Source organism: Chlorocebus sabaeus, chromosome 8 (assembly GCF_047675955.1).
Source record: "Chlorocebus sabaeus isolate Y175 chromosome 8, mChlSab1.0.hap1, whole genome shotgun sequence".
In the NCBI taxonomy this organism is placed as follows: domain Eukaryota; kingdom Metazoa; phylum Chordata; class Mammalia; order Primates; family Cercopithecidae; genus Chlorocebus; species Chlorocebus sabaeus.
In genome coordinates this window covers 13,292,932-13,315,521 of record NC_132911.1, presented here as the reverse complement: position 1 = coordinate 13,315,521, position 22,590 = coordinate 13,292,932, and the positions used below count along the sequence as shown (strand labels likewise).

The 22,590-nt window shown below is 35.4% G+C and overlaps 1 long non-coding RNA gene across 1 annotated transcript; it reads left to right on the top strand.

The window, feature by feature from the left end:
• The first annotated feature begins 2,625 nt into the window (after nucleotides 1–2,625).
• Nucleotides 2,626–15,314, top strand: LOC140712293 (uncharacterized). Its single transcript, XR_012093821.1, has 3 exons — nucleotides 2,626–2,789; nucleotides 13,871–14,010; nucleotides 15,102–15,314. It is a non-coding gene; the product is annotated as an uncharacterized lncRNA (long non-coding RNA).
• Nucleotides 15,315–22,590: the final 7,276 nt, after the last annotated feature.

Below are 22,590 nucleotides of genomic sequence, written 5' to 3'. Positions count from 1 at the left end.
TGTTTATGCCCATTCCTGATAACCTAGGTCTGTTTTCTCCTTGTGTTTTCAGGGTCGGGGTTTAACTTCCCTACTCTAACCTTGCTAAATCTGCTCAGAACTTCTCAGGAAGGCTAGAGACTGCAATATAGGACGTGTTTATATACCGTACATATGACATTTTCCTTCAAAATCTATTTCAGGAACAGTTTTCTGAAACACATTTCAATAGTTCACTATTAAGAAGTAGAGCTCTGAATATCTCTCATGTTTTCTGATCATAATTTTATAGACAAGCTCTGAATCTGAATTGTTAATCTCAAGATATATGTGCCCAAGCAAAAGCTGTATACCTAATTATTTGGAAGCAGTCTTTTAATAAAAAGTGAGCAATGATTAATATAACTGGAAAAAAACTGTCAGATATACAGCACTGGCAGATATTTTACAACAGGGGAAATTAGAAATATAAAAAGCTAAAAGTGAATAAGACTGTTTTCACGTTGTTGCTGCTGTTGTTGTTGTTGTTGTTGTTGTTGTAATTTAATTGCTGTGTTCAGACCCGATTTTTTTTAAAAGATAATACATAAGTTTAAGAAATGGACTTTGTCCATTAAATACATAGTCTGCCTTTTCATCAGTCCAAGAGATTGTATCTCTAGTAACCCCTGATGAGCAGAAATAACTTGTTGCAGAGCGGGAATCACCATTACTCCTCTCTAGCTATCTTATCCTCAGAAATCAGAAGTTCTGTTTCATTCTGATTCTGTCTTTTGAGATCTTGATCTCAACCTCAAACAACTATTATCTGTCAAAATCATTTGTAGCAGTTTAGAGGGAGGAGTGCATTTTGTACCTCAAATGACGAAACTGGGATGGGATGTAAAACTCTGAGGAATGCATTGTTATGGATGTCAGTTGGCTGTCAGTATAAATTTTCTCAAAGCTCTCTACAAATATTAGGCATCCTTCCCAGTAGGGAAATAAATTGATGGCCCCTTCAGGTCCTTCAGGTCAATGACATACTGTTATGTGTGTGTAGTTTTTTACTATTTTTTATTTTTTCTGTTTGGATAACCATAAACTTATTAGGTTAAAAGAACATTTGACCTCATCACAATCCAGATTATAGTATGACATCTCTCCCATTAGCTGAATGCTACATCCATGTCCAATTCTTTCTCTTAAACTTTGATCTCCATTCAACAACTTCATTAAAAATATCTTCAGGGATCTGCTACGCACCAGGCACACTTATGTGCCCTGAGGATACAAAATCAACAAAGTCAATAACGTCCCTGATCTTCATCCTCTAGGATTAGTGGTGAAGTGTGGGAATAGGGTCCAGAATGGTGAGAAGGGTAGTTCAACCATAATTTCATTCAAATTTCAGAAAATTCATTCTGGTTTAGCAGAGAAGGGAGAAGAGCATGCAGAGATATTTCACTGAAGAGACTAAGACTGAAGGAATTTTGGCAGATTTACTTCTATTACAGAACCATTTTAATCCCCCCCATTATTTTGAGTCCAATAACATTCTTCTAGGATTTTCACTGCAAATCCTACCAAGGCTAATTTACTCATTAGTCCCATAAAATGCCTTGCCGCATTCCCTCAAGCCCACTGTCCACCCTATGGCTCGTCTCCACAGTTACTTCTTTCTCCAGAAATCAGTCCATATCCCCAATTCTCTTATAAACCTTCCCAGAGCACTTTTACCCATATTTGTCTCTTTCCAATCATTACAATGTAATAAAATACCACCTCTTATTTTTTAATATAACTACCAGAAGTGTCTTATTTACCAACATGTTTTCGATCCCTCTCCATTCTTGCATACAAGAATGGTTCACATCATATCTTGTTGTATTTCCATATCATAATGCCTCTAGAGATCAAATAACAACTCAGTGAATATGTAAATATCACTGTGCAGGTCAACTCTACATAGTGAAAAACGCATCCTGAGCAAAGCCATCAACAGAATGTGTCCCTGAAACCTTGACACGTTAAGACATTCAATTGTGTATAGCACCTGCCAACCACTGTGTGACGTGGTCTGACTTGTGACTACATGACTAGAACATGTGACTATTTAAAAAATCAATAAAGTGAAAGTATATTAATTGATGAGCAATACTTTCTTATAAAATAAGCAAACAAAGTAAAATGGAAATTGTTTTCAAACAATTCTCAGACAATTTTTTTTCTTGTAGTGTCATAACCAAGATGACTAAGGCAAACTATTTGTTTAAACCTCAGACAGAGGACTTACGCTGCTTTACCTACAGTTGCTTAGGAATGATGATAATGGTAAATTTTAAGTACTGATGACGATGATGATGATGTATGGTTTCTTGCTGTATTATGGGTCCCGTTCTAAGTGCTTTATATATAGAATGACACAGTCTTTTCAACAGTCTTATTATGATCATTGCACAGATGAGGAAAACGAGGCATAACAAGGTTGAATAAGTCACGCGAGGCCACATAGCCAAACGTAAGGATGGGATGTGAACCAAGATATACAAGTTCTAGAATCCATGCCCCATTCTGCTACATCCTACTGCCTCTCCTTTTACCGAAAGCCTCCCAATTGTAGAAATGTGTATCTGCCATGTTCAATGTCATTTCAGAAGTTTGTAAGGGCAGTTCGTTGAAGCACACATCTGGCCCCGTTAATGTGACTAACAAGTCTTTTCAGTTAGTAACATACTTGCTGAGGGTTTGACAACAAAGACTTAATGAAGATAGCGATAAATTCACACAGGCACCCAAGTAAATGTAAGCATCTACAGAAATAAAGAAGAGTAACTATTATGCCAGCAAATAAAATTCATCTTGCCTGAATATATTTTCATATAACATAATGAGTAAATACAAAACAAATATTATTGCTTATTGAACACTATAGTTTAACACTTTTCAGTAATATAGACAAATTACACTTGGCAGAACAAGCTCTCAATATGCTTACAATATTCTAGAAAGAGATAAGTAAATGTGTACTTAAATCAATAAAAGTGAAGACAAAAAACATGTTTATGGACATCAGGGTTTCTAAGGAACTAAATATAATTGAATTCTAGCTATTGTTTCCTTGAAATGAAAATGGACATTGCTAAGTATTTGATTATTGAAGATAAAACTAAAGTTATCAATGTAACACACAGTTCATTATTACAAGCAGTGGAAGAATGTTATTAGATCCACAGATCAATAGAAAAATGATACCGTTTTGCTTTAGGTAACAGAAGACTCCGTTTTTCTTTTTTTTCCCTCAGTGTTTTATTATTGTTGTTGTTTTAGCCACTAACAAAAGGGAAAAATTCCCCCATCTTTCTCTTTATTTTCTTGGAGTATAATATCTTTCTACATTTAATTTTGTCCTTCCTTGAACTTTATAATACTTAATCCCTCTCCTTCTCCTTCTTCCCCTCTTGACACTGGATCTCTGCAGATGACTATCTCTTAGTTATTTTTCTCTGATTTTTCTTATTTAAGCATGTAATAGAATTAAGAAAAGATCTTCCCACCCACATACTCTTTCCCAAATAATCGGTTTTCATAAAGCAGCCATCCACTTATACTTGTTCTTTGTGTACCTTTCCAAAGGGAGTCCGTATCTCTAAAGTTTTATATTCCCATCTTTTTCTCAAATTTCTCAAATATATCATAATGTTTTATACCTTTCTCTTTTCATTCATTCTGCTTGGAGATTAATCTATGTCAGTTTACATGACATATTTTCAACCTTTAATCTTTTTCTTTTCCACATGTAGTATAATAATTCAAATTATTTTAAGTAATGTGATATTCTACATGTTTATAAAATACATATTTGTTTATAACTAAAATAATTAAATAAATTCCCATGAACTCTCTGTTTTACATAATAATATAATCTTACATATATCATTCCAATGGGTTCCTTCTTTTCCTTTTCCAATTCTGCCCAGAGAAGAGAATTATTCTCTTGACATTTGTGTTATAATCATCTTGGTTTTAAAAACTTTTATATCGTATATTTTAACTCAGAAACAATATTTATTTTTCAATTTTCCTCTTTTAAGTTTCATAAAAATTGAATTATATTATATAGCAGTCTTTGAGATTTGCTTTTTATGTCAATATCACATTGATACTTAATAGTTGTGATACTTTCACATTCATTGAGGTATCAGATTCCATCATGTAAATACACACCACAATATATTGAAACCAATGGCAAGAACCACAATTACTTTTGCACCAACCTAATATTTATGAATGCTTCTGTTGATGGGCCTGGAGTTTTTTTTTTTTTTTTTTTTTTAAATGAACAAAGCCGCTGTGAGAATTCTTCTACGCGTCTCCTGAGAAAATGTAAGAATGTATATAAAATATTTGGCTGAGAGTGAAATACCTGCTAATTTGCAGGATATGTGAGTGTCCAAATGTAAGAGATATTGCCAAATTATTTTTCCAAAATGGTTGTACAAGTTTACACACGAATCGGCAGTATAAAAATGCTCCCATTGTTCACACCCATGCCAACACTTGGTATTGCCAAATTTTTACTTTCCCTCATTTCTTCTAAGTACGTATCAAAGGGTGGATTTGCTGTAGTTGCATGTTTAACAGATATCACCAAACTCTTTTCCAAAGTGGCTACTTGAGCTCATGTTTTCATCATTAATTATTTTAACATACAAGAGTTCCTTTTATTCTATAAATATTTTTCTACAAATTTCTCTTCATTTATAAGTAAAATGTTATTTTTACCTGAGGAAATTTTTTTTCAATAATCTGTTTTTATTATTTATGTTTCTCTGAAGCCTTTTTCTTTGTTTTTGTTTATTTATGTTTTGTCGTGATTGCTTTGAACAAGCAAAACTTTTTACAAAGTAGGTTTTAGAGTTGGGAGACTGAGATAGATGCAGACCAAAAACAATCAGCTGTAATTTTCTGTAGGCATTTTACCAGTCATTGGTTTATAGAGAAGAATCATATCCTTTATTCTCTCACCTGGGAAGTACAAACCCAGATGTCAGCATTCTGTGGGACAAGTAGACTAAGATGAACCTGGGGTTGTATATTCACAACATGTTCACTTAGTTCCCTTGTTTTAGGTGCATAATCTTTTTTTTTTTCTCAGCTGTGTCTAATGTGGTGTATTGGTCAGGTTTCACATTGCTAGTAAAGAGATACTTGAGATTGGGAAATTTGCAAAAGAGGTTGAATAAACTCACAGTTCCATGTGACTGAGGAGGCCTCACAATCATGGTGGAAGGTGAAAGGCACGAACCACATGGCAGCAGACAAGACAAGGGAGCTTGTGCAGGGAAACTCCCCCTTATAAAACCATCAGATCTCGTGAGACTTATTCACTCTCATGAGAAGAGCATGGGAAAGACCCACCCCCATGATTCAATTACCTCTCACCAGGTCCCTCCTACAACACATGGGAATTGTAGGAGCTACAATTCAAGATGAGATTTAGGTGAGGACACAGCCAAACCATATCATATGGTGAGTACAGAATCTTTCTAGTTACAGTTCTTTAGACAGCAAATCTCCCAGTTATTCTGGGTTGCAGGACAGGTAGTTACTTATACACACAGGACGGAGAAAGAAATTGGGATTCTGATTTGCAAAAAAAGACTTTCAGCCTTCCCTCTTATTTGCTGATGGCCCAAGCTACAAACCCAATGTTAGGAATTCCACCTCCTTCTACTTCCCAAGTCCTCTGGGTGGGGATTCATGGTTAATATGCTTGCTTCTGGACTTACCCTGCATTCCAACGTAGGCTTCAAACTTCTCCTGACAAGTAATTTAACACTTGTCCCTCTATTTTCCACCTCTGAAGTGTGTGGCTGTCATATTCTCTCCCACACTCCTCAGCAATGTAGGCCGATGTAAACCAAGTCTTCATTTCTGCCGCATTACTTCAGCTGCAGAAGGGAAAGTAGGTATAGTAATGTATTTTATGCATCACGCTCCTTTCCCTAATCTTTCTACTTGAACCCCCCAATACTGGTATTACTGAACCAAAAATGTGATTCCAGCTTTCACAGTGAGACATTTTGTATATGTAAGTTCAGGAGGAATCATTTTTGACTTGTGATATGTTGTCAGTAAAGTGAAAAATAAAAACTGATTTGATTTCTTTTCATTCATGTTCCAAATACTCAAGTGTTATATATCATATTTTCTCAAAATGTGGCTAGGCCTAAAGTTACCACTCTTTCAGCCTCAGCTGGGATATAAAAAACTGCTTCATGAGTTGCAAATCTTTAAAACATACATATTTCTTCACGCGTATTCGGGAAGTCAGAGAAATGCTTACCCAAAGTAAAACCAAAGTAAAAATGACAGTAAGTGGCAGCCTATGAACATACACACACAGGAAAATAAAAAATATTATATATCATGCTAGTATGGTTGCTGTAAGAAAAACTAAAACAGAACTCAAATAAACAGAAACCTATACATCTCATCATTTGTCTCCTAATCAGTAAAATCGTGTTGAGGAGGCCTTGTTGTCTGGGGTGACACCCGAGGTTCTTGGCCTCACAGCCACATAGATCAAGAATGTGGACACACATTCTTGTGTGGTCCATGTCTATAACATGGTATTTCCAATGTTAGAAGGGTGAGGTATAGAAATTTAATAGGCGAAAGTAAGAGAATAGCTCTCTGTTACAGAGAGGGGTCCCGGAAAAATGGGTTGTCAATCTGTAGTGAAATGCAGGGGTTTTTATAGATGATCTAGTGGTGAGGCAATGTCTGATTTACATAGGACACGAAGAACATGTTAGGACCTGTTGTGCCATTTGCACAGGGCGTGACTCTCTGGCAGCCCCCATCCCAATCTTTTATTATGCCTGTGGGTTCTCTACCTGAGCTTCTCCATGTTGCCCATTTTTTACGGTACACATGCTGACAAAAAGGGAAAGGTCAAGCCCCATGGTGGACATGTGTGGCTCCCAGGGAGCCTTGTTCTATTAGTGTAGCTGCCCACATCCCCCCATGCAAGCTTCCAACTTCCTTATTTATGTGTGCAGCTTGATCTTTTAGGCTGCTCTTTGTTAGAAAAGAAATGATTTCTTGGGCTGATTTTTGTTAGAAGGGAAGTTCTGCCAAGGACCCTTTTGCTCTATCTGCCTACATAATGTCTACCTCCTGCATCAGTTTTATTGACAAAAAAAAATTTCTTTTCATTCTATAAAATCATTGTTAACAATTGTGATAACTGATGCACATGCTTTCTATTAAATCTTCCTCTTTTCCCTTCAATCTGAGATTTAAAATAATTTTTTCCACTAGTTTGGCAGACATGGAATTCTTACAATACCTTTCTAAAATATTTTTGGTTATAATTGAGCCATGGGATTAAAAGCAGTGGCAAATGAGACCTTTTGTTTGGTGCACTTACCATGTTATAACTCTACACAGATTATATAGTCAATAGCATTTCCGTGACACCTTGACAGTCCTTTTAATTGATTCAATTGTGTCCATCAATAAAGGCATTTCCAAGTGTTAACCCCCAGTATCTGAAAATGTGACATTATTTGGAAAAAAGGATCTTTGAAGATGCAATTAACAATCTCAAAATAAAAGTAACCTGAAATTAGGATGGCCACTAAATTTCTTACAAGGACAAGTGTCATTATAAGAAAAGGGGAAGATATGGAGATACAGAGGGCAGACAGCTATGTTAAGAATTGCCAGTTTTCTCCGGAAGCTGAGAAAGAGGCATGGAGCAGATTTCACCTCAGAGACTCGAAGAGAAAGCAGCCCTATCAAGTTGATTTTGCACTTCTGGTCTCTAGAACTGTGAGAGAATAATTACTGTTGCCTCAAAGCTACCAAGTTTGTGGTAATTTGTTATGATATCCCTAGGAAACTAATCTATTGCCATCACTACCATAATTAATGACCTTTTTAATCTACCAGAAGCAATATAGAGTATGGTAAAGGAAACAGCTTTGGAGATTGGCTATCTAGTTTCAGTCCTGAGTTAACCACTTACCAACCTAAAAAATAATTAAATATTGCCAAAAACTATACAAATTTTATTGGACTTGTGTTAGAATTCAGTAGAAAATTTTCTAAAGATATTGCTCACAGTTTTGCCAGCTATCTAGAAAATACCCTATAAATACTACCAAAAATTGTTCTCTATAGGATGCTGCTGGTTTTATCTCTGTAATTGAGGTGGAGAGAGATGCAATAGCTTAGGTTTCAAATTAAAATTTACTATTTGTTTTAACGTAAACTTTAGTAAAATGTGACTTTTTTCACTCATCTGAAAGTGTATCTTTTTGCATATATGTAAGTGTGTCAGGCATGGAACAGAGAGAAGGTACAGAGAGAAGGTATACCAGGACCAACCTCAGAAGAGGAGAAAGGAGACAAGGAAGATAGAGAGAAGCCAGGTTGACAAGTTAAATACCACTAAGGAATTTAGGCATTGTCTTATACAATGAAGTACCACTAATGGGAACCAAGCAGAGAAATAACATGCCTTGGTTATGGTTTATATCAAGTATTCTGTGTTTTATATAAAGTATTCTGACTGCAGTGTGTGAGAATAAATTTAAGGAAGACAGAGAGAAGGCCCAGTTAAAAAACTTTTGCTGTGCTCTACATGAGGTAACAAAGACTCAATTTTATTTTATTTTAATTTTAATTATTTTATTTATTTTGAGACAGAAACTCACTGTGTCACCCAGGCTGGAGTGCAGCTGTGCTATCTCGGCTCACTACAACCTCTGCCTCCCAGGTTCAAGCAATTCTCATGCCTCAGCCTCCTGAGTAGCTGGGGTTACAGGCATGCACCACCATACCTGGCTATTTTTTCTATTTTTAGTAGAGGCAAGTTTTCACTACTGTGTTGGCCAAGCTGGTCTCAAACTCCTGGCCTCAAGTGATGTGCCCACCTAGGCCTCCCAAACTGCTGAGATTATAGGCATGAGCCACCACACCTGGCCTGCAAAGACTCAAATTTTTAAAAGTGATAGTTGGATAAAGAAGAGGGATGAGACCAATACTTCCTATCAAAACTTCTCCTTTGAGAATCATACTACCCTATTCTTTCTGTATTTTCTACAGCTTCCTTTGTAGGAAGGGATTTTTTGACTGAATGTGAAATGTGATATGAGAAGATGAGAATAAAAATGACAAGGATGCATGATTAGTAAAAAATCAAATGAAAATGTACAGAAATGAAGCATATTTGGGGATAGAGAAAGAGAGTGAACTCACTTTCCTCATGTTAATTTTTGTGGAACAAGTAGAACAATCATATAGAAATACACAGTAGCTTAGTCTATGTCTAAAGTAAAAAAAAGAAGTCTGACCTATCCATACAAATTTAGGAGTTGGAATACATTTGCTATTAAGATCATCAGACTGGATGTGGTGGCTCATGCCTATCATCCCAGCACTTTGTAAGGCCAAGATGGGAGGATTGCTTGAGTCCAGGAGTTTGAGGCCAGCTGGGTAATGCAGTGAGATCCCCTCTCTACAAAAAATAAATGAAATGAGCCAGGCATGGTGGCACATGCTAGTAGTCTCAGCTACTCAGCAGGCTGAGGTAGTAGGATCACTTGAGCCCAGGAGGTTGAGGCTGCAGTGAGCCAAGTTTGTGCCAGTGCATTCCAGCATGGGCAACAGAACTGCCTAAGAAAAAAAAAGATGAGAATGTGTAAGATCACCAAGGACAGTATGTAGACTCTAAGAGTTGTTCCTAAATACAAACACACAGAAACAGAAAGGAGGAAGAGAATCTCCTTACGAAGAAGGCAAAAACCAGAGGTATGACAATGACCAGAGGAGTGCTGTGTCATGACAATGAAAGAAATTATGAAAGGCAGAGTAAGAGTTCTAGCGTTCATAATTCATTCAGCAGAGGAGCAGAATACAATATAGGATTGTGAAGTTGGAAGATATTTAAATTAATGATTGTGTTACAACTTAATGGCTCCTTCTTGCTGGCTACCTGGAAAAGCCAATACACTGAGAACAACAGGAATGTTGCAGTCGAGAAAGAGTTTAATTATCCCAAAGCAGCCAAGTGGGAAGACTGGAAATATTTCTCAAATCTGCTTCTCTGAGAGCTCAGAGGCTAGAATTTTTAAGGATAATTTGGCAGGCATGGGGCTAGGGAATGTGTGCTACTGATTGGTTGGGTTAGGGATGAAACAGTAAGCATGTCTAACTGTCTTCGTGTACTTGAGTCAGTTTCCAGGTGCGGATCCCATAACTGGTTGAGTCAGTTGCTTGGTATGAGGCATGAGTCCAGGTAGAGTCTGTAGGTCAGGAGAATGCAAAAGTCTGAAACATAGCTCAAAGATCAATCTTAGGTTTGATAATAGTAATGTTATCTATAGGAGCAAGGTGGGGGTGGTGTTTCAAGTCTTGTGACCTCTGGATACGTGACTCCTGAGTGGTAAGGAATTATAAAAAAGCAAGCTAGGGAACAATGGCTGGTTATCATTTAACCACGCCTACATCTTGGCAGAATTAAGGCCCCTCCCATAATTTTAATGCTGTGGCCTTTTATTAGCCTTACAAAGATGCTCTAGGTCCCTGAACAAGGAGGGGGTCAGTATTGGGAGGGGACTATTATTCTCCTTGATTTAACATCAAACTATAAGCTAAATTTCTCCCATAGTTAGCTTTGCCTACATTCAGGAATGAGCAAGGGCAGTGAGGTTGTGAGGTTAGAAGCAAGTCTGGAGTTTGTTTATGGTAGATTCCTCCCACTGTTACAGTTTTTGCAAAGGGGATTTCTGTGGAGTTTTTATGTAATTGTCAGGCATCTTGAGGTACCATTTCCAATTTAGATCTTCTAGAATGACACTCAGTTCAAAAAGAGTTAATACCACAAAGCCATCACTATAGCTATAAGGAAAACCAGAAGATTCTGCTGCTTTCCCAATGAACTCTCACAACTGGAATGCTGGAGAATGAGCACACAAAGCGAAAATCATGCCGAGAATTAGAAAATCAGATAAGGAGTCTGTGGCCAATGTCATTTCTTTACAGCAGGACACTGAACACTGGGCACTGGAACACACGTTAAAGTAACCCACCCATTTCCAAATCTTGTTTGCTGGCAGCACTAGCTTCCAGCCACAGATCTGGTCTCCACTTCACGTTTTCCTGATCTCTCTAGAGTGCCTCTAAAGGAGAAGCACATTTCACTACAAAGATTATAGCTGCAAGACAGCTGGTGAAGTGATTTTTAGCATTCCTGTCTTTCCAAATAATAATGTGAAGTGAGATTTAAGAAAGACAATTTGAAAAATTCTTCCACAGTCATCAAATGTAATATAATCTCTCAAAAAGATAAATATTGAAAAATATAAATTGCATGTGTCAACTGAATGTATCCATTAAAAGTTATTGGAGACCACAATAAAAATAGCTTTGGTGTCACGGGGAAAGCAATAAATCATATTAGAAGGATTTAGGAAGGTATATGAAACACAAAGAATGATGAAGACTGTGATTGACTTATCTCCATAGGAAGAAGAGAAAAATCATTAAGAGATATTAGTATAAGAAACAGGAAGGTTTTCCATTATTGAAAGTAGAGTATAAAAATAATTTTAAAAAAGATAAGAAAGAAAGGGGTTTGTTGATATTGTTTGTTTTGCAAAAGGCTATTTAAGCCTATCTATGACTGAGGGAATGTTTCCCAGGCAGATAAAGGAGATTAAAGGTAAAATGTGGGGGAAAAAAAGAGCTTATTTACTCAGCAAGTTTTCTCAAGGTAGCAAATAAAATAAAGAAACATACAGAAATATTTACTCAAAAAGAAAATAAAATCTCATATTTACATCTTATAGAGAAAAGAATAGTGAATACGGAATATATTTGTTTGTAGGTGAGTATAGAAGTGAGATTGCAACTAATGGTCACAGAATCTTTCTATTTCTTGTTTTCTTTGGTTTGTTTCTTCTCAATAAGAGTAAGGTTATCCAGTGAGAATGAGGTTAATGGAAACTGAGGAAGGAGACATAGGAAAGTCACAACAGTTTAGAATAATCATTGTGAGCAATCAAAGATAGAGCTAACCAAGATTAGTAAAGGTATTAATGAAATGTGTTGAAGTCACTATCAAAGTTACTTACCACGATATTTTCACCTGTGTATTTTTTGTCTCCACAGTACTTATTCAATGAAGTAAATGAAATGACAGTGCAGATCATAGCAGTGATTCAGGTTTCATTTCGAAAGGATAAATATGACAAATGACAGGTGCCGAGAATTCTGGTCTACTGAAGAAGTTGTTCAGACTTTTGACGTGAAATTCAGGAATGCCAGTGCAGGAAAGGAGCTCAGGAAGTATCTGACAGATTCCAAAACAGAAGTAAGATAATAAGGTCTTGGAATCTTTGGTGAAATAAAATGAAGGAAATAAGGAAGTAAAAGAGTTAGAAAAACAAGAAATCATGGTCAGAGAATATGCAAGTTATATTATAAAGTTCTGAGCTTGACCACATCAGATTAGGAAGACTTGGATAATTTGACCCTGCAGGGAGGATGTTTGCTATAAATGTAGATGGCCACTGAAGCTGCAAGAGTCCGGGGAATTAGATACAGAGATGTTGTTTGGAGTTTTAGAGCTGATGGTTAAAGACCATTCAAATAATCCAAAGATGTGTAAAAAGTATTATCCAGGTACCAAAGTCTGCAATAGATGTAGAACCTACAAAGGAAGCTGTAGAAAATGCAGAAAGCATAGGGTAATAAGATTCTTAAAGGAGTGGAAGTTTCGATACGAAGTAGAGTATTTGTGTGAAACTGTTGTTGCAAATCTAGAAAATCTATTTTCTCACTTCAGCTATTTGGATTTGAAAATCAGTTGTAGTTACATTTTAATGTAATAATTTCAATGTGCAATGAATGCCAGAAGCAGGGAGAAACAGAAGCAAGCCCTGGTTATAATTTAATACCTAGGCTTATTTTAAATATTGACTAGAAATCGCCAAAAGTTTTGAATGACCACTGATACTACCAATGTATAATAATGCCACTAAATCAAATAACTTTCTTTGCCCTCCAAAATTATTAAAACAAAGATTCCAAGGCACAAATGAAAGTGCCTTTGCAAAAAATACGACAGTGAGGTAAATCTGGCATTGTTGACTCCATTGTTGACTCCATCTTGCTTCTAACCTCACAAGGAGACTATGAAAAATATGTAGCACTACTAAACCAAATTACTGTCATAAGAAATATGGCATAACCATGCTTTTCCTGGAAGAGCATTCTGCGTGTTTTCCATAAACTGCCATAGAAATAAACATTTTAATTTATATTTTTTGAAACTGGGAAATCAAAATATGTCACCCCAAAATATGCTTCTTTGGCACAACTAACCCAAAATATGCTTCTTTGGAATATGTTGGGTTAGCTGTGATGAGAAAGAGCAGACAAAATGAGCTCTGAGAAGCTATCCTTTTGTAAAAGAAATTTACACCTATCTGCTTTAATAAAACAAACAGGGGATGTAGGCAGATGCTTTTTCTGAGGTTGCCTTTTCGGGATCTAGGAAAGATTAACCTACAGGAAAAAGAGACTAAAGGTCTGACATTTATCAAGTTTTGACAGACAAACTTACTACAGGCTACCATCTCTCTTTCTGAGGGCTGCTGCTTGGGAGACTTCATCTACGTAACAAGACAGCCTTTGCTCATTATTTAGTTCCTTTCCTCACACTCCAATAACCTGTTACTACTTCCCTCCAAGAGCTCCAAACCCCTACTCATTTCTGTACAGTATTCTTCAGTCATCTGGCTCATCCTGGGGTCTCACATTTTGCATGGCTGCTGTGTATTTGCATACAAATTGACTTGTATGCCTTTTCTCCTACTAATCTGTCTCTTGTCAGTTTGTTTTACAGACTCAAATCAAAAAGTCTGCAAGAAAGGGAGAAGTTCCTTCATCCCCGGCAAACAAAACTCTTGTTAAACACCAGACATCAGGAGCTGTTTCCACATTTCCTTTGCCAATACAAGAAATAGTTCTATGGTATATCTGATTTTTAAGATTATTCAAACTATATCATTTTCACAATATTTAGAATGGTTAATTTACATATGGCATTTGAGAAAGAATCAACTGATAGTTTATTGTAATAAAAAATGAAATTGTTTTTATAAATAGGCTCTTAGAAATGCAAAACTTCTTGCTGTTTATGATTTCATGTACAACTACCTCCAGTTATTCAAAACTTGAATCTGAGTTCCTAATCCTGTAATATTGCCTTTTACTGATATAACAAATATACTGTGTACATTTTCATTTACTTTTTACAGAGCCTGCTGTTGACTCATTAAGAGTATAAAAAAACCTGCAGAGAATTATCTTTAAAGTCCCTGGATAAAAAGTTTGGCAAATAACAGCTGACACAACCTATGAATAAGTCTGTCAGTTTGAAAGCATATAAGGCGTAAATGTCAAAAGGAAGGTTTCCTTGTAAATAAAAAAAATAGAAGCTATATTGAAGGTCTATTTACATTACAGCCCGATAGGTTCTTCCTGCCTACTGCATAGCAAAACCAATGCACTGAGAGCAACCGGTTTTGCAGCAAAGGAAGAGTTTAGTAATTACAGGGCCAATCAAGCAGAAGGACAGAAGATAATTCTCAAGTTCACCTCCCCAAGAATTCAGACACTAAGAATTTTCAAGGATAGTTTCGCTGTCAGTAGGTTAGGGAATGGGAAATGCTACCTGTTTGGGTCAGGCATGAAAACACAGGTGGTAAAAGCAGTCTTCTTGCACTGAGTCAGTTCCTGGGTAGGGGTTACAAGACCTGTTATCAGTTTCTTGGTATGAGTTACCGATCCAGGTGTTACCAGCTGGTACATCACAATGCAGTGTCGGAAAAATATCTCAAGCATCAGCCCCAGGTTTTATTACTGTCATATTATCTATAGGAGCAATCGGGAAGGTTACAAATCTGTGGCCTCTAGCTACATGACTCCTGAGACATAATTTTAACCTTATGAACAATGTGTTAGTTTTACAAAGGTGGTTTTAGTCCCTAAATAAGAAGGGAATTAGTTTTGTGTAAGTGTTATCATCTTTGTTTTAAAGTTAAACTAAATTCCTGCCATAGGTATCTCATCCTTTGTCCAAGAATGAGCAAGGACAGCTTGCACACACACATTTTATAAGAACCGGTAACTGACTTCAGCAATGTTACAACATGAAAAATCAATGTACAACAATCAACTGTATTTCTATGTATTAGCAACAAATCAAAAATTAAATTAAGGCAACAATTTCATTTAAAATAGCATCAAACAAAATAAAAACACTTAGGAATAAATGTAACCAAAGGAGTACAAAATTTATGCTCTCAAAACACAAAACACTGTTAAACAAATTAAAGAAGAGCTAAATAAATGGAGAGGTATCTCGTGTTTAAAGATAAAATACTTAAGACTGTAAAGATGGCAATATTCTTCAAACCGATCTACAGTTTCAATAAAATCCCTCAGAATCCCAGTTGGCTTCTTATAGAAATTGACAAGCTGATCTAAAATTATTAAGGAAACTTAAGGGAACCAAAATAGCCAAAACATTTTGAAAAGGAGGACAAAGTTGGAACACTAACACTTCTTAATTTCAAAATATACTACAAAGTTAGTGTAAGTATATGGTATTGGCATAGTTTAGACATATGCATCAAGAGAATAAAACTGAAAGTCTAGAAATTTGTTCTTATGTTTATGAGAAATTTTGTTTAGACAAGGATGCCAAGACAATTAAATAGGCAAATCATAATTAAACAAATGGTTTTGGAAAAATTAGATATCCACAAACTAAAGAATGAAGTTTTATTTGACTCCTTTCTTACACCATATGCAGAAAAATTAACTCAAAATTTAAGAGGTGAAGCCATAAACTATCTTAAAAGTAAACTTAGGGGTAAATATTTGTGACCCTTAATTGGGCATAGCCTTTTTACTTATGACACGAAAAGGACAAGCAACAAAAGAAAAAATAAATAAATTTGACTCCATCAAAAGGAAAAAAAAAATGTGTTTCAAAGGGTATCATTGAGAAATTGACAAGACAAGTGACAGAATGGAACAAAATATTTGCAAATCATATACCTGTTAAGGGACTTGCATAATAACTGTATAAAGAACCATTACAACTGAACAGTAAAAAGACAAGTCAGTCAGTTTGAAAACGAACAAAAGCTCTCAATCAACATTTCCGCAAAGACGATCTAAAACTAGCCAAAAAAAAAATGAACAAATACTCAACATTAGTTGTCATCAGAGAAATGCAAATCAAGACCAACTACAATGAGATACAACTTCATACTCACAAGGATGTTGCCAAAAAGACACATAATAACAAGTGTTGGGGAAAATGTAAAAATATTGGAACCCTCACATATAAATGAGACTGCAAAATGGCTCGGCTCCTATAGAAAATACTCTGGCAATTCCCAAAAAAAGTGTTAAACAAAGTTTTCATGACTTAGCAATTCCATTCCTAGTAATATACCCAAGAGAACTGAAAATATATATCTAAACAAAAACTTATACACAAATATTTATACCAGTATTATTCATATTGCCAGAAAGTGGAAACAAGCCTAGTATCTATCAACTGGCAAGTGTATAAAACAAAATATGGCACACACACATAATGAAATATCACTCATTCAAAAAGTAATTCATGCTACAATGTGTTTGAACCTTGAAAACATTATATTAAGTGAAAGAAGCCAGACACAAAAGATCACTTATTATATGAAATCATTTATATAAAATGTCTAAAGCATGAGAATCTATGGAGATAGCCTGTAGATGAAGGATTGCTTAGGGCTGGATGAGGGGTTGGGGAACAATAAGGTATGACTGGTTATGGATACAGCATTTCTTTGGGGAATGTTGAAATGTTCTAAAATTGATAGTGATGATGACTGAAAAACACTGAATATTCTAAAAGCCATCGAATTATTTGCTTACATGGGAAATCATATAGTTTATAAATTACATGCCAAAAAATCTGCTATTAGGGAAACAATTTAAGAAAATTATTCATAACTAAATTTTAAAAATTATTTTATTGGTGCTATATCAGCTTCAACTCAGATTTTTTAAATATTTCAATTATACTACTTAGTTTGTTTCTTACTTTAGGCTGTTTTAAGAAGACAACTGAATTATGTGAATGAGCCTAGAAGTTATTAGTTTACTAAAGAAATAATTGTATCGCAAATTTTTATCTTTGCCATTAATTTTTACTGTATACTCTACTATTATTATTATATTGTGGCACTTTATGTATTTAATAATTTTGAGTATTAAAGTAAAATAAATTAGAAACTGGCCATTTTCTCTTAGTTTGATGTGACTTCTGACAGCTATCAACACATTTGAAGTCACAGTTTGGAGTTCTGTTTTGTAGACTATACAATTATTATCATTTAATTAAGTAATTAGTTAATAATGATTTGTTATACATAAGATCCAGAAGTGGTATCCCATAAACCTGAAAACCAATCCCAGCTTTCTAACCAACTTCTAACCCATCAAAATCATTTAAATATTGAGAGATTTACTTTTTCATTGATAAGATTAGGGACATTGACTAAAATATACACAATGTACTCTTAAAATTCTAGACAGCCGATATTAACAGCATAGTAAACATACTTGTCAGTTCTATAGAAATGTAGCAATTTATTAAAAAGAGCACCACAGATTGAAAGAATATTTGTTATAAAAATAATTATAAACAAATAATCTAAAAATAATATTTGGAGGCAAATAAACAAGACAAGTTGGCACTTTTCCTTTAACTCTTATTGAAATTAAAATAGGGACCAGGTGCAGTGGCTCACATCTATTGTCCCAGCTCTCAGAAGGCTCAAGTGGGAGGACCATGGGAGCCCTGAAGTTAGAGGCCTCAGTGAGCTATGATCTTACCACTGCACTCCAGCCTGGGTAACACAGCGAGAAATAGTCTATTAAAAAAATGAAGAAAAAATCGGAAGGAATGAAGGGAGGGAGGGAAGTGTTTAGGTGAGGGAGAAGGGACCAAAATGGAGGAAGGTGAACAAGATGGCACAGTCCCGATTGCTTCCGGGTTCTTCATCACAAACTTTCCCCCGCGGGGGAAAGTGCAGGACAACAGACCATGTGCCAGGTGACGTCAATCTGAAGAGATTGAAACTTACCCGGCCACGCCTACGGAGACGCCCCTATCACGCCCTTATCCTGCCCACTGCCCTCCTCCTTCCAGTAACAATGCATAAAAGTCTGCCACCCCGCAGGAGCCTGTGTGACTTCTTCGGCCCCTCCTACTTGTGGACCGGAGAACCTCACCCGAGAATGTGGGCGTGACTTCCCTGGCCCCATACCTGAGGGGCGGAGAACCTCGCCGGAGACTGTGCGCATATCTGCAATAAAAGGCTGCCACTTTCTTGTGTACTTCGGCCTCATGTTTAACTATTTAGCTCTCCCAAATTAAATTAAATTAAATATTAAGACAGGAGGGAGGGAGGGAGTTAAAATAACTTTATTTAATTTACATTTGGGATTATACTGGGTCTAAACTGAACTTTTTTTGTTCATCCAGCTCTTCAATCAGGACTTTAAAAATGCTCTTACCAGAGACCTGAGCCTACCAAGTAGCAGGATTACCCTGCTATTCACCATTCTTCCCTTTATGACTTTACACATGCTAAGTTTCTAGTTGCCATAGCTTTTACCACAATACTACTAAGATCTGAAAGACTTCTGCTTGCTTGCTTGTTTTAGTGGCTGTGAGGACAGTCACCTGCATGGGCAAATCTGCCATTCAAGTCCATTCTTTTTGTCATTTGCTACTTTAGTGATGAGCTGTGACTACGCATAGGTGTTGTGCAGGGTAAGAAGGATGGTAAGAGGCCTCAGGAGGAGTTACAGAAAGAACAAAGGCATGAGTAGACCAGGAAATAGAACTTTGTTTACAGAACTCCTATGCCTGCCTTTATGAGCAGTCCTGGGAAACCTGCTGGTTTCCTTGCCTGTAGGTGAATTTCAAGAGAGTTATACAGAGATGGGATGACTTTCCAATGCCGTCGTTAAGAAAGGGCTATACTTTAAAACTTACAAGACAAGAAAACAAAGAATCTTTTCCCTGGCAACCCAGCTATGAACTGACAATTTGTTAATGACACATTAACAGCCAACAAGAACAGAGCCTGCTTACCTACTAAAGAATTTGCAAATCAAGAGAAATGAATGTGCATTTGATGTAATGTGCATTTGCAGTAGGCAAAGGAGAAAGCAATGCACCTAAGATAACTAAGCTATCAAATAAGGAAAAGAAACAAAACATTCAGATGAAGTATTCCTAGAAAACCAGTTACTGGACAAGAGAGCTTTCACTTACATCAAACGCACATTCATACACACTTTTTAAAGGTAAAATGTGAGGGTGTAATTTTTCTTTTTTTTTGTTTTGGAGATGAGGTCTCAATATATTGCCCAGATTGGAGTGCAGCAGCGTGATCACAGCTCACCGCAGCCTTGACCTCCTGGGCTCAAGGGATTCTCCCTCCTCAGGCTCTCAAACAGCTGGGATTACAGGTATGCACCACCATTATGTTGCCCAGGCTGGTCAAAAGTGTAAATTTTAAACATAGAAAATGAATTAAGTTGATAATTACTACTATGACCTGAATTATAAGTCTGCAAATCAAGAGAAAATAATGGCTCAAATGAACAAGAATATACATTCTACATTAAGACGGAAAGAAGACACAAAATGTTTTTAAGTCGTAAACCTTGTAACAGATAAATCTAAATTGATAAAGATGGTGTGGCTCAAACTTTTAGTGTAAGGGCTAAATAATGATTCTAAAATAAAATGGATCACAGATGAATTAACATGTCTATACCATCACAATTCTCAGAGTTAGTTGGGAAAAGGGGAGTTTAACGCATTCTAAGACCTCATTTTGTATCATGATAATGTAAACAACTGGGGACTAATACCCATTGGTAAAGGGGCAACGCTGATATCTTGATTTTACTTAATTTTTTTAAAGTCTTCAAAGTAGAAACAATAAATTAATAGCAACAGATAAAACATCAAAAGTAAAAAAGAGAAAATGAAAACACACTATAAAATAAACAGAAAACAAAATGAGATGGAAGGCATGGTTTAAGATATTTATGTTGACCGAGTATTGAGTTCAGTGACCCAGTTCTCCTACTGGATTAAGAATCAAGTCCCATCTATATGTCGCTTAAAATAAACTTTCAGAAAGACTTTTAGCAATTTAAATACAAAGATACAGATAAGGTGGACGTTAAAACGATAGAAAAAAGATACATAATGAAACTCATGAGAAACCCGGAGTGACTATATAAATGTCAGACATAATAAACATTAGGATAAGATATACTAGTAGAGACAAAAAGGATATTTTATCCCTCTCAAAATCGCAATTCAATTTTTGTAGGAAGTACCATGCTTATTCCCAAAGTTACATGGAAGCAAAAGAGACATATAATAGTCAAAACAAATTTTAAGTAGAGGACCAAAGAGCATTCTCATTACTCAATTTTAAGTTCCACTATAAAGCTATAGTAATAATCAAAATAGTGTGGTATTCACAGAGGATAGACATATGTTAATGAAGCAGACTGAAAAGAAGTAGATCAACAAATATATCATAAATTGATTATTAACAGAGATACCAAAGTGATTCATGGGTAATAGGATATTCTTTTAACAAAAGCTGCTGCAACAAATGAATATCAATGTTGGGGGGTAGGGGGTAGATGCACTTACTTTACACAACAGGCAAGCATTTAAAAAATGAATCATGGTCCTAAATGTAAAAGTGAAAACTGGATGCCACAAAATTAGACTTTGTTTTATATTTTCATTTAGTTTAAAATATTTTCTAATTTTTCTGATTTTTTTCCTTAACTCTTGGGTTATTTACAAAAGTGTTGTTTAATTGCCAAATAGTTGTTAACATCCAAGATATCTTTCTGCATTAATTTCTAATTTAATTCTCATTTAATCAGAGACTATCTCCTATATTATCCCTTTTGTGTAAAATTTCTGAGGCTTGGTTTATGGCCCAGAAATTGGTTCTTTTTTGTCAATGTTCCCTGGACACTTCAATAGTATTATACTGTTTTTATTGTGTAACTTGTACTACAATTGTTGATTAAAGCAATTAGATTTTTAGATTTGTTCAAGACTTCTACAGTCTTCCTAATTTTTTTCAGGTCTACTCAAATAATCATGGAGCAATGAGGAAGGAGAGGAAAGTATATATACCATGCAAACATTAATCATAAGAAAACTTGTCAAATGTGGTATATTTTTTCATCCCTTCACTTTTAACCAATCCATGTCTTTATATTGAAGTGTATTTCTTGTCGTCACCATAAAGCTGAACGTTGCTTTTTATTTAGTCTGAAAGGTCTCCCATTTATTTGCATATATGACCTTTTACATTTAATGAAATTACTGATGTGGTTGGGGTTAAATACACCACCTTGCTATTTATTCCTTCTTCTTTGTGATTCTTTTTTAAATTTCCTTTTTTTTGAATTAACTTAGTATTTTTACTATTAAATTTCATTTCCACTCATTAACTACACTTCCTTCTGAAAAATACATGTTCTTACTGTTTGCTATAAAGGAAATTACCATATGCATCCTTAACTTATCACAGTCTAACTTTAACCAATATTATACAACATCACAAATAATAGTACACATCCATTTTCTTCCCTTTCCTCCATTATGCTACTGTCGTTCATTTTACTTGCACATATTTTATAAAATACAACTTACGCAACTGTATTTTTGCTTTCAAAAATATATATTAAATTACAGAAATAAAAAATAGGAAAAATCTTTTCATATTTACCCACATACTTACTATTCCTGGCACCCTCCAATTCTTTGTGTAAATACACATTTTTATCTGCTATAATTTTCCTTCCTTCTAAAGAACTACAAATCTCTCAGTATTAATTTTTCTGAAGAATTTTTTCACCTTTGAGTACTTTTCCCATTGGATATAGGGCTTTTTTGCCAACACTTTACAGATGTAATCCTATTTCTGTGTGTAAGGCTTGCATCCTTTGTGTTGAGAAATCTGAGAAAAAAAAATTCTTTGTTGCTGTAAGATGCATACTCTTTTATCTTTGGCTGCTTAAAAATGTTTTTCCTTGTTGCTAGTATTCAGTATCTTAATTACAGTGTGTATTGTGTGACTTTATGGTTATCTTGTATAAGATATTCTTGGATCCTTGTTTTATATTTGTCCCAAATTTAGAAAAGATACCTTTTCAAATGTTTTCTGTTTCAGTTATGAACATTCTTAAACTTCCACTATTGCCTTAGATTTTACTTTTTAAAATATTTTTCATTTTGTAATCCAGTTTGGATCATCTTTACTGCTGGATCATCTTTATTGAATTCACTGATTTCTTCTGCAGTGCTCAATCTGTTTTTAATCCCATCTAGGAAATTTTTTATTTTAATGCCTGTATTTTTTAAGCTCTGAAAGTTTTGTTTCTAGTTTATACTTTTGTTTTCTCCCTTCTTCATGCTCATGCTTT